This window comes from Struthio camelus, chromosome 6 (genome assembly GCF_040807025.1).
Source record: "Struthio camelus isolate bStrCam1 chromosome 6, bStrCam1.hap1, whole genome shotgun sequence".
Taxonomy (NCBI): Eukaryota; Metazoa; Chordata; class Aves; order Struthioniformes; family Struthionidae; genus Struthio; species Struthio camelus.
This window is the reverse complement of record NC_090947.1, coordinates 2,781,372-2,793,356: the sequence shown is the minus strand read 5'-3', so window position 1 is coordinate 2,793,356 and position 11,985 is coordinate 2,781,372. Positions and strand designations below refer to the sequence as shown.

The following is an 11,985-nucleotide window of genomic DNA, read 5'->3' as shown; positions in this document are numbered from 1 at the left end:
ACACACACCTGCTGCTATACTATATGCTATGATTTAGGCTGCTTTGTCTCTGTCTATGCTGACTTAGTGCAACGTGGCTCAACTCTGCACCAACTGGAAAAGCCAACAACATGCCTACATCTTGCTTTGCAGTCTTGCTCATCTGCACTCATCTGTAGTTCCTCTGCTTTCATTTGCGCATCGCCCTTTGTTCATCCTCTTCCAGTATAAACTTGGTTTCTTCCCATTGCTACCTCCCTTTTTATCCTGTGTGTGCATCCCTTTCCTTACACTAGAGGTAAAGGAGAGTTGGCTGACACATGTCTTGCTGTCCCTGGAGAAGGGGTACCATGTCTTACTGTTGCCCAGGAGAAAGATGGGCAGAAGAGCCTTTGCACTGGGTGGATAAGCTTAGTGCCCAGCAGTGACAAATTTCCTTCATCACTCAGGAAAACCTGTATCCCCCCCAGACCAGGTTTCCCTGTACTGCTGGAGGAAAACAAAGAGATTATTCAGTGGCTCCGCTACCCTGAGAAGGGCTGAGGTCTGGTGGTGGAAGGCTGAAGGCACCGAGGGAGTCCTGCCCGTGCAGGGGGAGCCAGCCCCAGAGCAAGCCTGCTGGGGCATCCCACCTCCGAGGCCAGCTTCCCCCACACGGATAGCGCTTCTCCGTCACCCCCTGAGGGGATGCGAGCCCCCTGCGGCCCCCAGAGCGGCGGAGGGGCCGCGGCCTCGACGCTGTCGCGTTGTGGTGGACACCAGGGGGGTCAGGCGCAGGCAGCCCGCGGGAGCTCACGGGCCTCGCGCCGCTCCGTCGCCTAGGCGACAGGCCCCGTGCCACGAGAAAGGGGGCGGGGGGGAAGGGTTAAGGCGTGGCCTGATTGGCTCCCCCCATCCGTGCACGCGCGCCTTCGCACCTCCCCCTCCCCCCCCCCCAGGTTCCCCCGACCGTTGGGACGGGAGAAGGCGCGGGGGGGGGGGGGGAGAAGAGAAGGAGATGCTGCTATAAATAAACTGCGCTTCCTGATTGGCCGGGGGAAGAAAAATGGTTGTACCACGTGATTCTCCATCTAAAAATTCCAAGATGGCGGATCCGCTCACAGGCTGAGTTCGCTGGTGGCGCGCGCGCCGCTGTGTCCGCGCCGGGCCCTCGCCGCACAGCTCTCTGCCTTGCCCGTTGCCACCCAGGTCAGTATGCGGCTCCCCATCGCCTCCTCTCGCCGGGCCGGCCCGTCCTTGCAGCTGCACCGTGGTGGCCGCTGCGTGGCCCCTTTAAAGCTGTGAGTTTTTTTTCTGCCTGCCGGCTTTTAATTCTGCCGAGGCTGCTGCCGGCCGCCGCGTTCTTAAAGGGATCGGCGGTGCGCGGCTATTTTCCGCTGTGTTCCGAACATGAAACGCGGAGGGTTCCGGAAAGGGAGGAGATGGGCAGCTGCCGGCACCAATGGGAATGGCTCGTGCTGCAATGGCGGGTGCATTTGAGCCATTCGACGGCTCACACCGCGTGCTGATTGGGCGGCCCGCTTGCCGGGGGTGGGGTTTCCGCGCGCCATCACTCAGCATGGGCGTAGCGGCGCGGTGGGCGGGCCGGGGGGGGTGTGTGACGGGCAGTGCTCCCGCCCATTCAGCGTGTCGGGGCTCCCCGCCGCTCGCGTTTTTTGTGAATGAGGCAGGTGGGGCCAGCGCCGCCGCCAGTTCCGCCCCCTTGGCGGATACCTCTCGCCCCGCCCCTCCCCTCCCGGGTGGCTGCGGCTCCTCCCCCCGCGGGTGAGCAGCGCCGCCGCCTCGGTGCTGCGCGGGGCTCGGCGGGGAGCGATGCGGGCAGCGGTGAGTGCCGCGGGCGGGGCGGCGCCGCCGCCCGGGGTGGGGGCCGCTCGGCGCAGGCCCGCGGGGCGGGGGAGGAGGCCCGGTGGGCCCTGGCGCGGCCGCAGGTGGAGGGCCGGGCGGCGGCGGGGCCCGGTGCCCGCCCGGCGGCGGGCGCGGCCCGGCTGCCGCCGGGGGAAGCGCCGGCGGCCGAGCCCTGCAGCGCCCGGCCTGGTCGTGCGGGCCGCGGCCCGGCGGCCGGGGGCTCCTTGCCGCCCGAGGGTAACGTGTGAGTCGGGAAAGTTTCCGACCGGGCGGCGGCCCCGCTCCGGCGGGCGGGCGGGACGGCCGCAGCGTGTGCCGCCGCGGGTTTCGGCCGAAAAGGCGCTTTTCGCTGTGGGGAGTAATTCCTGGTGCGGTGCTTCACTCGTGCTGAAGAGACTCCTAAGTCGGCCTGCGAGACAGCTGCGTATCCGAATGAATTAAACCCCGAGTTTTGATCGATACCTCCTCTGTCCCCCCCCCCCCAAAAAAAAAAGCTATATTTGTTTTTGTTTTTTTAATAAATGTAATGAGAAAGCTAAGACTCTCCCCTTCAAAATCACCACGGTGTTTGGAAGACTTGCAGTGCTGTTAGGCTGCAACAGAAAATGACAGATCTAAACCAAGCTTAATGTAGGACTCTGTCCTTAACTGTAAGCTGCTCTTTCTCACCAGATTTTTGTTTTGTTTTTTTTTTTTGAAACTGCTATGTGCATTTTCCTCCAAAATATGAAGTGTTGGCTTATGCAACAATTTTCGTGTTGTGGTTTTCTGTTTTTTCTTTTTTTTCTTAAAAAGAAGTATTTGGAAGTATTTGGAGCAGCAAGAAGGGAGGTGTTGCTGAGCAGTTGTGTGTGTGTGGGTTTTGCTGCAGGAATTTATCAGGAAAGATGCTGTGCAATCCTTGAGCTGCTTGAATGTTATCTTTTAAATGCTTGTGGCGTGGCAAACACAACATGACATCTGAAGCAAGCAAAGCTATTTATATAACAATTCTTTGATATTGTAGCAAGGTGCCTTGTACCATTTAGAGGGAGGTAAACCTGCCCGGTTTTCAAAAACCCTTGTGTAATTGGTTAGTGCGCGCATTTCATGATAGCAGAAGCTTTTCATTTGTCTATTTGCTTGTCAATAGCTTACTTCTGAAGATTTGCATAAATTAGGCTTGTCACTGAAAAATGTTTGCTTTCTGACTATAATAGTGGATGCAACGTTACAGGCTTGCTTAGTGTTCTAGGATGGGTTATAGGTCTACAAATCTTCCTAAAAAAGTGGGATCCACATTGGAAAGGTGTGGATGGATTAAGGATGTGAAAATCGTTTATAAATCTGGAATGGGATGTGTAGTGCAGAGTGGTGGGGTGGAATATAGGTGCCATCCACAAAAGGTGATGGAGGGTTCTTGATTTACTCTCAACATGGGCGTCCAGGCAGATTTATCTTGTACTTGTGTTACCACGCAGCTGTGTTCTGTTGTCTTCATAATCTTAACTTGAGATTTAAGAGGTAGTGCAAATATTATTTCGGACCTCTGTGCTATAGCAAATTTCACCATTGAGTGAATAATACTTTTGCCAAAGCATTTTGATTTACTTGTATTATGTGCTGTCAATAAAGGAGACTTATGTTATATTCAGTACTGTTGAAGTGCTTTCAGTTATTGCCAAAAGCTACCTGAAGTTAATTATCTGATTTTTTTTTTTTTTTTTTTTAATAGTGACACTTTTAAAAGCTAAGGAGCTCTATATAATAGTCTGGTTCTTGGCAGGATTTTTTGTATAATATGATCTGTTGCTGCACTGTATTTTAATGATTTCTGATGTTTCTATCACTACTGTATAGAATTTTCAGCCTAAAAGCTGCAGTTTTTGCTCTACAGTCTTCTGAAAGAGTTAAGAGGCCATTGAATTAAGAAACCTCAGCTGCTTGTATACAAATATACAGCAATTACAAGGCAACAAAGTTATTGCAGAATCCTACTGTAACCATGGCAACATGTTCACTCAATTACATTTGGAAATGTAAAATGCCACCCAGTTAGAAAGAGTTTTTGCAAATGTAGATTTTCGTATAAACCAAAATGTGTAAGACACAACTTTCCAGATTATATGCTTTTTTCTTATTTGGGTGAGATGTTCTAGCATGTGCATCTCACAGATTTCCTTAGCTAATATTAAGCTGTCCCCTCAGTTGTCTGAATTTTTTAAATTCATCCTTTGGGATTTAATTTTGCTTCAAGACCTGGCTTTAGAAAAAAGACAGATTAGAACAACATGAAATGCGTTTTGAAAGTTACCTCAGAATACTAGGAGAACCTATTTGTTTAATGGAATAGAGGCATGAAAGAAAAGCATACATTTGGAGTGAAAGCTTTTATTCTTTTGGGGAAAAATGTTTACTTGGAAGCCTGTGTTCGTGGAGTGTGATCTTTAACAGGCTATCGTAAAGCAGAAGAAACCTGGTGGGTCTGAGCTATAGAACTCAGGATCAGCACCAAGAAAAAGCAGTGAAAGTCCTTGAGAAGCTTAAAGAGCATCTGACAGTCCAAGACTAGGAGATAGCAGGTTCTGTACATAAAGGTCTTCATATGTGATGCATTTGAACTTATCAGTGGAAATAAATTGCATTTATCGTTTGCCTTTTAGTGGTGACTTACAAGAAGGTAGTGTTTCCATTTTATTCTTTTTGCTAGTAAAGGTCAGTCTTTGTATTGGTCAAGATGCAGTTTTCTGCTTTGCTGTCCTCATATTTCATTGTGGGTGACTTTCCTTAACAGAGAAAAAGGAAAAACTAGAGCTGTCCATTGTTCTTTTTCCTATTATTCTTGACAACAGGAAAGGTATGTCTGCAGACACCCATGGAATGATGAACTTCTGAGAAAAGTTACCTGATAACAAGAGCTAATTGGAGATGTCCAGATCTTCAATTGCTTGAACTTCAGGCTCCCTTCAAAACATTCTGAGTATTTGCATAGGAATAAGTTTGCAGGTTTCCTGGACCTGTGTTATATTACAGATGATTTTGGAAGGCATTTTTACTCAACCTGTCAGGTCTTGTTATCCTCACCGTGAGCGAATTGTTTTGTGTTTCATGTTGCTTGAACACTTATGAAAAGCAGCAGCTTGAGCAGATCTGACTTTCTGCTCCCATGGTGTCTAGTGGTGAGCGTGCTTATTCTCCTCTGTTTCACCCTGATGATATCAAGGGCAGAGGTGGAAGTACTGGAGTTGTCTCTTTATAGACTGCTGAAAGGGTGGAACTGATCCTCGATCATCAGCATTAGTTCACATCTTGAACTGTAAGAGTGAGGAGTAGGAATTGTTGAAAATGAAAGTCAAAATTCATCAGGAGTCCATGGTTTTAGATTATATTGCCCTCTTAATCACTTTTTGAAACAGCTTTGTGCTCTCTTGGGAGTAGACTTTTTTAAAAGCCATCTTAATGTATATCTGTGTTTCACAGACTTGGTGAAATACTTGGAATAATCCCTCTAGGATCATTTGTTGGTTCGAAGTCTGAGGAAGCTACAGACTTTCTAGTACGTGAACATACCCAAACACTAAGTGCTAAGTGTTTAGCCTCGAACTTTTCACCACGTACATAGTACTTGATAGGGTCAAATACTCTAGGTCAAATTCCTGTCACCTTCCAGAGATGAGTAAGCTGAGAATAGGCAGGAGCTTTTAAAAATGGCTTATTCACGCATGTGCTTGCCTAGTAATTTACGTTAAAAAGTTAGTACATTTAGCGTCTCTTATGAGTTGTTGCATAGCCCTTTCCCTCAAGGAGGGCAAATTGATTATTTGGTGAGGGATGCTTATGTTCCTGATCTGCTGAATATTGGGCATGCTCCACTGAAAGACTATTGTCTTCATTTTTGGCAGTTTGGCATGCTCGAAGCATTGCTTGAATGCTTATATGCCATGCTGTACCCTGGTAAGTTGCAATAAGTAGTTGTCCTAGTATTTTCTCAAGTGCAACGTGCAGCTCGTGAGGTTTAAGTGGCATAAGTGTGTTCTTAAAGTGGTGCTCTCTTTCAGGTTTGAAAACCTGAATGTTCACTAGCCAGCCTTGCCAACTTGATCTTGGGGTTGAAACGTTCCTTTGGCGTTGTGTCCTCTTCCAGTTAAAGAAGTGATTATATTATGCTCTTTGGCAATATGTGTACTTGTATTTGCTGGAAACATATATAAAGGAAAAAAAAACAACAAAAAACCCTTGACTTTGTATTTTTACTTGTCTTGTGTCTAGGGTTAAGTACATATGGTAATGTTACCAGAGTGATTCTGTTTGCTGAATAGTATTTGTTGCTAGCTTGTTCCAAACTGTAAAGCCAGTCACAAACCACAAGGAATATTAATTGAATGTGTTATTTGGACAGTGGTAATAGCGTTCATTAAATGTTTGCCAGATGTTCTTGACCCTTGCTGCTGGCTGCTTTGGTGTCATCTTCCACTACATTCCTCTTCCATGTTACTTTCAGCCTGTTTCCAGTTATCCTTTAGCTTTTCTGTAACCTTCTTTTGCAATGCTGCTGCCCAGTGTGCAAGGCCAGATGTTTTTAAATTTTATCAGACTCCTGCTGGACTCCTTTGAACTTGCACTATTGTAAAAGTGTGTACTATTGGACAGAGAAGCCGATAGTATGTGCCTGTCACGTAATTCAAAATTACTGTTAAGTTTTGAGCCTGCTTCCCTAAAAGATGGCCTGTTTTTTATTTACCTTTTCTTCTAGTTTCCCAAAGTCCAATGTTCCGTACCAATGTTCCTTAGCAATGAAAGGAGCCTGGTTCTTCTCAGCTTGCTTGCTGCTCCCAGAGATCGAGGGGTTGAGGGGGGAAGAAAACTGAAAATATGTGGGTTTGCCTCAAACAGTGTAAGCTGAGAACTAGCAGAAACCCTAGACCTGTCTGCTTCAATAATTAGGAATATGGCAATTACCTCTTTATTCAGCTTTATTATGCTTAAATGTGGCTGCCTAGAATAAGGGATGGATAGTCTTCCAAAAAAATCACAGTAAAAACTCTAAAATGTTTTTTTTAAAAAAAGTAAAAACTCACCATTTCAGTGGTGAGGAAAAAAAACAATTAGGGAAAGATTGTAGAATCTCTTGGAAAGCTTTTATGGTTCTTTACTTTGCAAGGAATTACAGCTTGGCCTGCCTCTATTAAAAACAACAACAAAAAAGAAAAAACAAAAAAAGCCAAGCTTTTATTATGACATTCACTACTGGACACATTTTGATCAACTTCATTTTTTTTTTTTTCCCCCCTCTTTGTATTTTTCCAGTTGGATATTATCTCTGAAAAGTTTTGATTTTAAAAACTGATTCAAACTGTGCTCTACTAGACCACAAGTCAATACACTCCTCTGCACATCGGCACGCATAGCTATCTGCCTTAATCAAATGAGTGAATCTCTGTTCCAAATGAAATAAATATTTTTGAAGAAAACATAAATTGTTTTTGAAAATCAGATCTTAGGCTAATAAGAACCCTCTTGCCAGCCTTGTCAAGATTAGAGTTAGTTCTTTTTTCTATCCTAAAGATGCCCCAAGACAGCCATTTAGGCCAAGGACCAGCTAGTAGCCAGGAAGCAGTTGGGGTGAGCTGGAGACTGAAGGTGACAGTATGCAGCCAGTATAGCTTATCAGAGGTCTGACGTACGAACAGCTTCCGTTTTGGGGGCAGAGTTCATCATTATAGCTCAGAGATTAATCCATAGTATCTGACACAATAATTTAGCAGAGTATGCTGTCCACAAGATGATGATGTCTATGAAAACATTCAGTGTATTTTTCAGCTCTCTGTACTGCAATTGGAGAAATCGCCTCTTGAAGACACTGTGTTGGATATACTGTGGTTTGTTGTTGTTTTGGATCTCTTATTTTCTTTCAAGTTGGATCTCATGTAGACCTTTTCTGTATGTGTGTATCTGTGTGTTTAATAACAAGTCAGTAAATCATTGAATGAATAATTGGATTGTAAGAGTCTTGTTTTAAATCACGTAGGATAAATTAACCTATAGATTAAAATCTTGGTTTGGGTGTCTGGACTGCGGATATACTGATAGTATTAATGTGTTGTTTTAAATGATCTTTAAGGGGCTTGCTCCTTTGTGCTGAAACACTGACATCTGAAAAAAGACAAATGGAATTAAGTTTAATGAGTAGTGAAGAATCGTGATAATTCACACACATAAAATAACTATTAATTTTTTTTCCTGAAGAAATCATGCTTTAGTGAGGTCTCTGTCACTAAGATTGAATTACTCTCAAAATCCTGTGAACACTTGTGTACTAGGACTTGTATGTAAAATCAAATTTCACTTGTCAAATGCACAAGGTAACATTAGTTTACTGGTATAATTTGCATTAACTTAGTTTTGAGAAATAGCAGTTATTCATAACAGGCTTGTTACTAATATTGATAAGAGATTTGACAGGATATTGTAATTTTCTGGATGAGTGCTATGTTGTCCTCTCTGTGATTGTGCATTGAGGCACTAATCTCTAGCATCACTACTGCATCCCTACTAGTATCCTTGAGTGTTTCACATTGAATGTGCAGCTATTTGAGTTTGCATATAGCATCATAGAATCTTTCCTAAGGTATCTTTTTTGTGTGTGTTCTTTCCCCTCTTCCGAATGAAGATTAGTACGTTACTTTGTGATGTTTCTTTTTCCTCAGGTTTTTTTAAGTTGTCTTCGCCTATTGGATGAGTTTTTATTTTACTTTAATAAAGGGTTAAGCCTGCAGCTCTTACAAAGTTATCTGTGACAGTTAACATACTTTTAGTGTGATATGTTTTCATGATGCACTAAAATAGTTTACAGAAAAACATTACAGTTGCTCTGTAGAAAAATGATCAAATTAGGACTTTCTGGTGTTACGTTTATAAAGCTCTTAGTTTTGTACACATCAGTCCAAGAAAAGCATCCAAAATGTGAGCCTGAAACAATGAGTTAGTTCTATTGTGTGCTATTCTGAACAAGTATTCAAAAAGGGAGCGTTCAGAGTATTAGGAAAGTTATGTTTTTCCCCTTGGGAGCTACGATCACCTAGTTTCTGTTAGTGTTTATTCCTCATTCTGTTAAAATCCTGAATACAAGTGGTTCTCATGGTGATCAAAAAACCAGCCAGGCTTCTTGCTGTAGGTTCTTATAAAATATATAACTGTAAGATATGTCATTCTGCTCAAATAATACTGTACAAATACTATTAATTGCATAATCCTTTTAAAATGCAGATGATTTTTGAAAAATGGAATTATTGATGAATTTGAACTTTGAGAGAGCTTGGCAATTTGGGGAAGTGCAAGAGTGTGGTGGAAAGAAAGGGAAAGTTTCACGCCTGAAAGCACAGAGCTCCTAAGGCAGGTATTCTTTGTGGATGTTGGCTAGCTTGGAAGGAGGAGGGATGAGATGAAAGATGGAATATCAGCCTTAACTTTGAATTTCATAGCTCAAACTGAAACCAAGGACATAAAGGTTATCTCATTCCCAAGAACCAACGGGAAGGGAACACCCACAGTGCAGACTGTCAGACAAGGAAGGTCGTAGAAGGAGAATTCATAGGTAAAACTGAAGTTTCCAAAGGGCTGGGTTATGTTTTACAGAGCACTTCACACCAAAAGAGTTACTTCTCTAGTCAGCACAGTGTGTTGTTGTTGTGTGGTTTTTTTTTTTTTTGTTGCTATACCTGTTGCTTCAGTTGAGTCTGTAGGCGACTTTTCTGAAACGGAGGTTGGCCCCTTGCTAAACAGGATAAACACCCTGCCAAGGAGCCTAGCATGTGGGAGGAACTGTAGGCATCTCTCTGGAATAGCTCTGGAAAGGTATTAAGGCATGTTTCTCGTGGTGATCTTGTTGGCAGTGGTGAATGATGGCACCTCTTATACAACTGGAGAGGGCAAGAAAACAGTAAGGTACAATTTCCTTCTGCATTGTGCTGCCTTCCTGAGCAGAGCATGTGGTTTCTGCGAGTGCCATTTGTGATGCATTTTGATGGACAGTGAAAGAAACAGCTCTACAGCTCCAACAGCATCTTCATTGGGTTAGTGCTAAACACAGCCCTTCTTTGCTCCATGTACACAGCAGAAACTCTGGCCTGTTGCTGTTTCCGTTTTCTACTGCAAGTCAGCAACAACAAAAAAGTCTGGATTTTATAAACCTCAGCTCTGTTGTAGGTGGTAATTAGTATCGCAAACTCGAGTTCTGCAACTTTAGTTTTAGTGCTGTCACTACTCGCTAGCAAGCTTGAGTCATTGTAGTATTGGCTTGAGTGATGTGGGAAGAACCAGAGATGTTATGAGTATGATCCAAACTTGATCTTTGTATCTTTTCAGTGTTTCTGTCTGTGATGGTTAGGAAGGGCAAGCAGAATGAAAAAGGTCACTTGCCATCAGACGCATTTAAATCTAGTGTTGGATTTCTTGCTGAGTAATTGATCCTTCCAGTGAGTTGGTACAGAAATTGGCTGCCATGATCTGCGTTTGGCTTCATGTTTTCCTCATCCGCTTGATGCAGAAGGGCCTCTTAAAATAGATTATTTTCCCTGTAGACTCCTTGTTCATTTCTTCCCTTCTCCCTTGCTAATTTTCTGTTTGAATCTGATGACAATACTTTGGTTGGCGGGGGAAGAAGGACGTTAAATATTTCTCCAACTCTTATCTGCTACCAGAACTTACGGGAGGCTGAAAGATGCTATCGAATGAATGCTGCTTCTCGCACAATTTTTGGCTTGGAAGCATGATCAAAGGAAGAGGGAGAGAACTTGACGTGAACAGCAGGGAGCTTTTTTCTGATTGCGCATGGTAGGTGCTGAATACTTCAGTGAAGGCTGCGCTCATCTATCTTTCTATCTGGCTTTCTTCTTTATCCTGGTTTAGAGGTCTGTTATGCACTGTACTGAAGGAAGGCTGTTGCCTCATCTGCTCTGTGCCTTGAGAACGAAGCATTTGATGATGGGCTTTATCATAATTGTGAATGAAATCTTAGCCTTAGAGAAAGTAATTTTTTGCCTGAAGCCCTGCAAAAAGTAGGAAGTGATGCATGGGAACTTGTGACAGTGAAAGGCAATCTGAGGTTTTGTTATACTTTATCGAACCTAGCGTAATGTAGAAGTGCTAGATGCTTCTGGACCCCTAGAGAAAAGGCTTATGAAAAAGTACATATTGATGTGGTGATACAGGGTAAAAGTGTAGCATTTTTATTGGCTACAGTACAGCTTGAAAGGTCGGTGGCTTCGTTGTAAGCCGAAATCTTGCTCGTGAGCATGTATTGTGAGTTGTTGAAAATAGAAAAGACTTATAATATGCAATTTTTATGAGCAATTCGTAGTGTTTTTTTGGGTGGTTTTACACAGATTACATGATCTTGTTCCACACTGGCTGAATGTGGATTTCCTTTGCTGATGTTCCCTGTATTAGATCATGCCTCCTAAACAGAAATAGGTGGTGGTATCTGATGAATCTAATGCTTGTGTATGGTCCATGGCACTGCAAGTGTAAAGATAGCTGGTTTTTTCCCTTGCAGGAGGAGGGAACCAAATTCTCCTCGATACAGAAACCCTATATGCTCGTTAAATAACAAAACATAATCCACTCTCTTGACAAAGATGTTAATGGTGTAAATCTCTTTTAGGCAATATTGGGCTGACTTTTGAACTGACTGGTAAACTGGGCGATGTTGGAAGTGGTGGGGTGCGTGAAGAAAAAGCTGCAGAGAACGTCGGGGTAGACAGGTCATCTAGGATGGCAGACGTTTAGCTAGTACTCACTTTCTGAGACCATCGGACTAAGCTGACATTACATCTGTTATTGATGGTAGTAATAATCTTAGCTGTATCCAGTTCAGAAGTAAATGCATGCTGCTTCTGCTTTCTGCTATGAAAAATGCTAATTTAAAAATAACCTGATGTACAGGGGCACTGAAAGGGAGCAAATGAAAAGCTTGTGCATAGCACAGAACATGAAGCAGAGTGTTTGACTGAGGAAATGGTATCACTGAGTAATACTGACCATGATGTGACTAAGGTCAGGAAAGTTTTTTGCTAAAGGTAATTCCATTTTAAGAGGAGAAGAAAGTAAGGAAACAGAGACGCTTAGGCTAGGCATAAGTCTTCTATAAGTCTGCCAGCAGCTTGACTGTTCCACTAGAAAGGA

General features: G+C 43.7%; 1 protein-coding gene across 10 annotated transcripts in view; it reads left to right on the top strand.

Moving 5' to 3' along the window:
- The first annotated feature begins 882 nt into the window (after window positions 1–882).
- Window positions 883–11,985, top strand: part of HDAC4 (histone deacetylase 4) — a 293,162-nt gene continuing 282,059 nt past the window's right edge. For 4 of the 10 annotated variants that reach the window (XM_068947762.1, XM_068947761.1, XM_068947758.1 and 1 more), the window contains exon 1: window positions 1,729–1,803. The gene's annotated coding sequence lies outside the window, so the exon portion shown is untranslated. Of the gene's footprint in view, window positions 1,168–1,716; window positions 1,804–11,985 lie in introns of those variants that run through there. The other 6 variants (XM_068947756.1, XM_068947759.1, XM_068947753.1 and 3 more) reach the window with 3 other exon arrangements.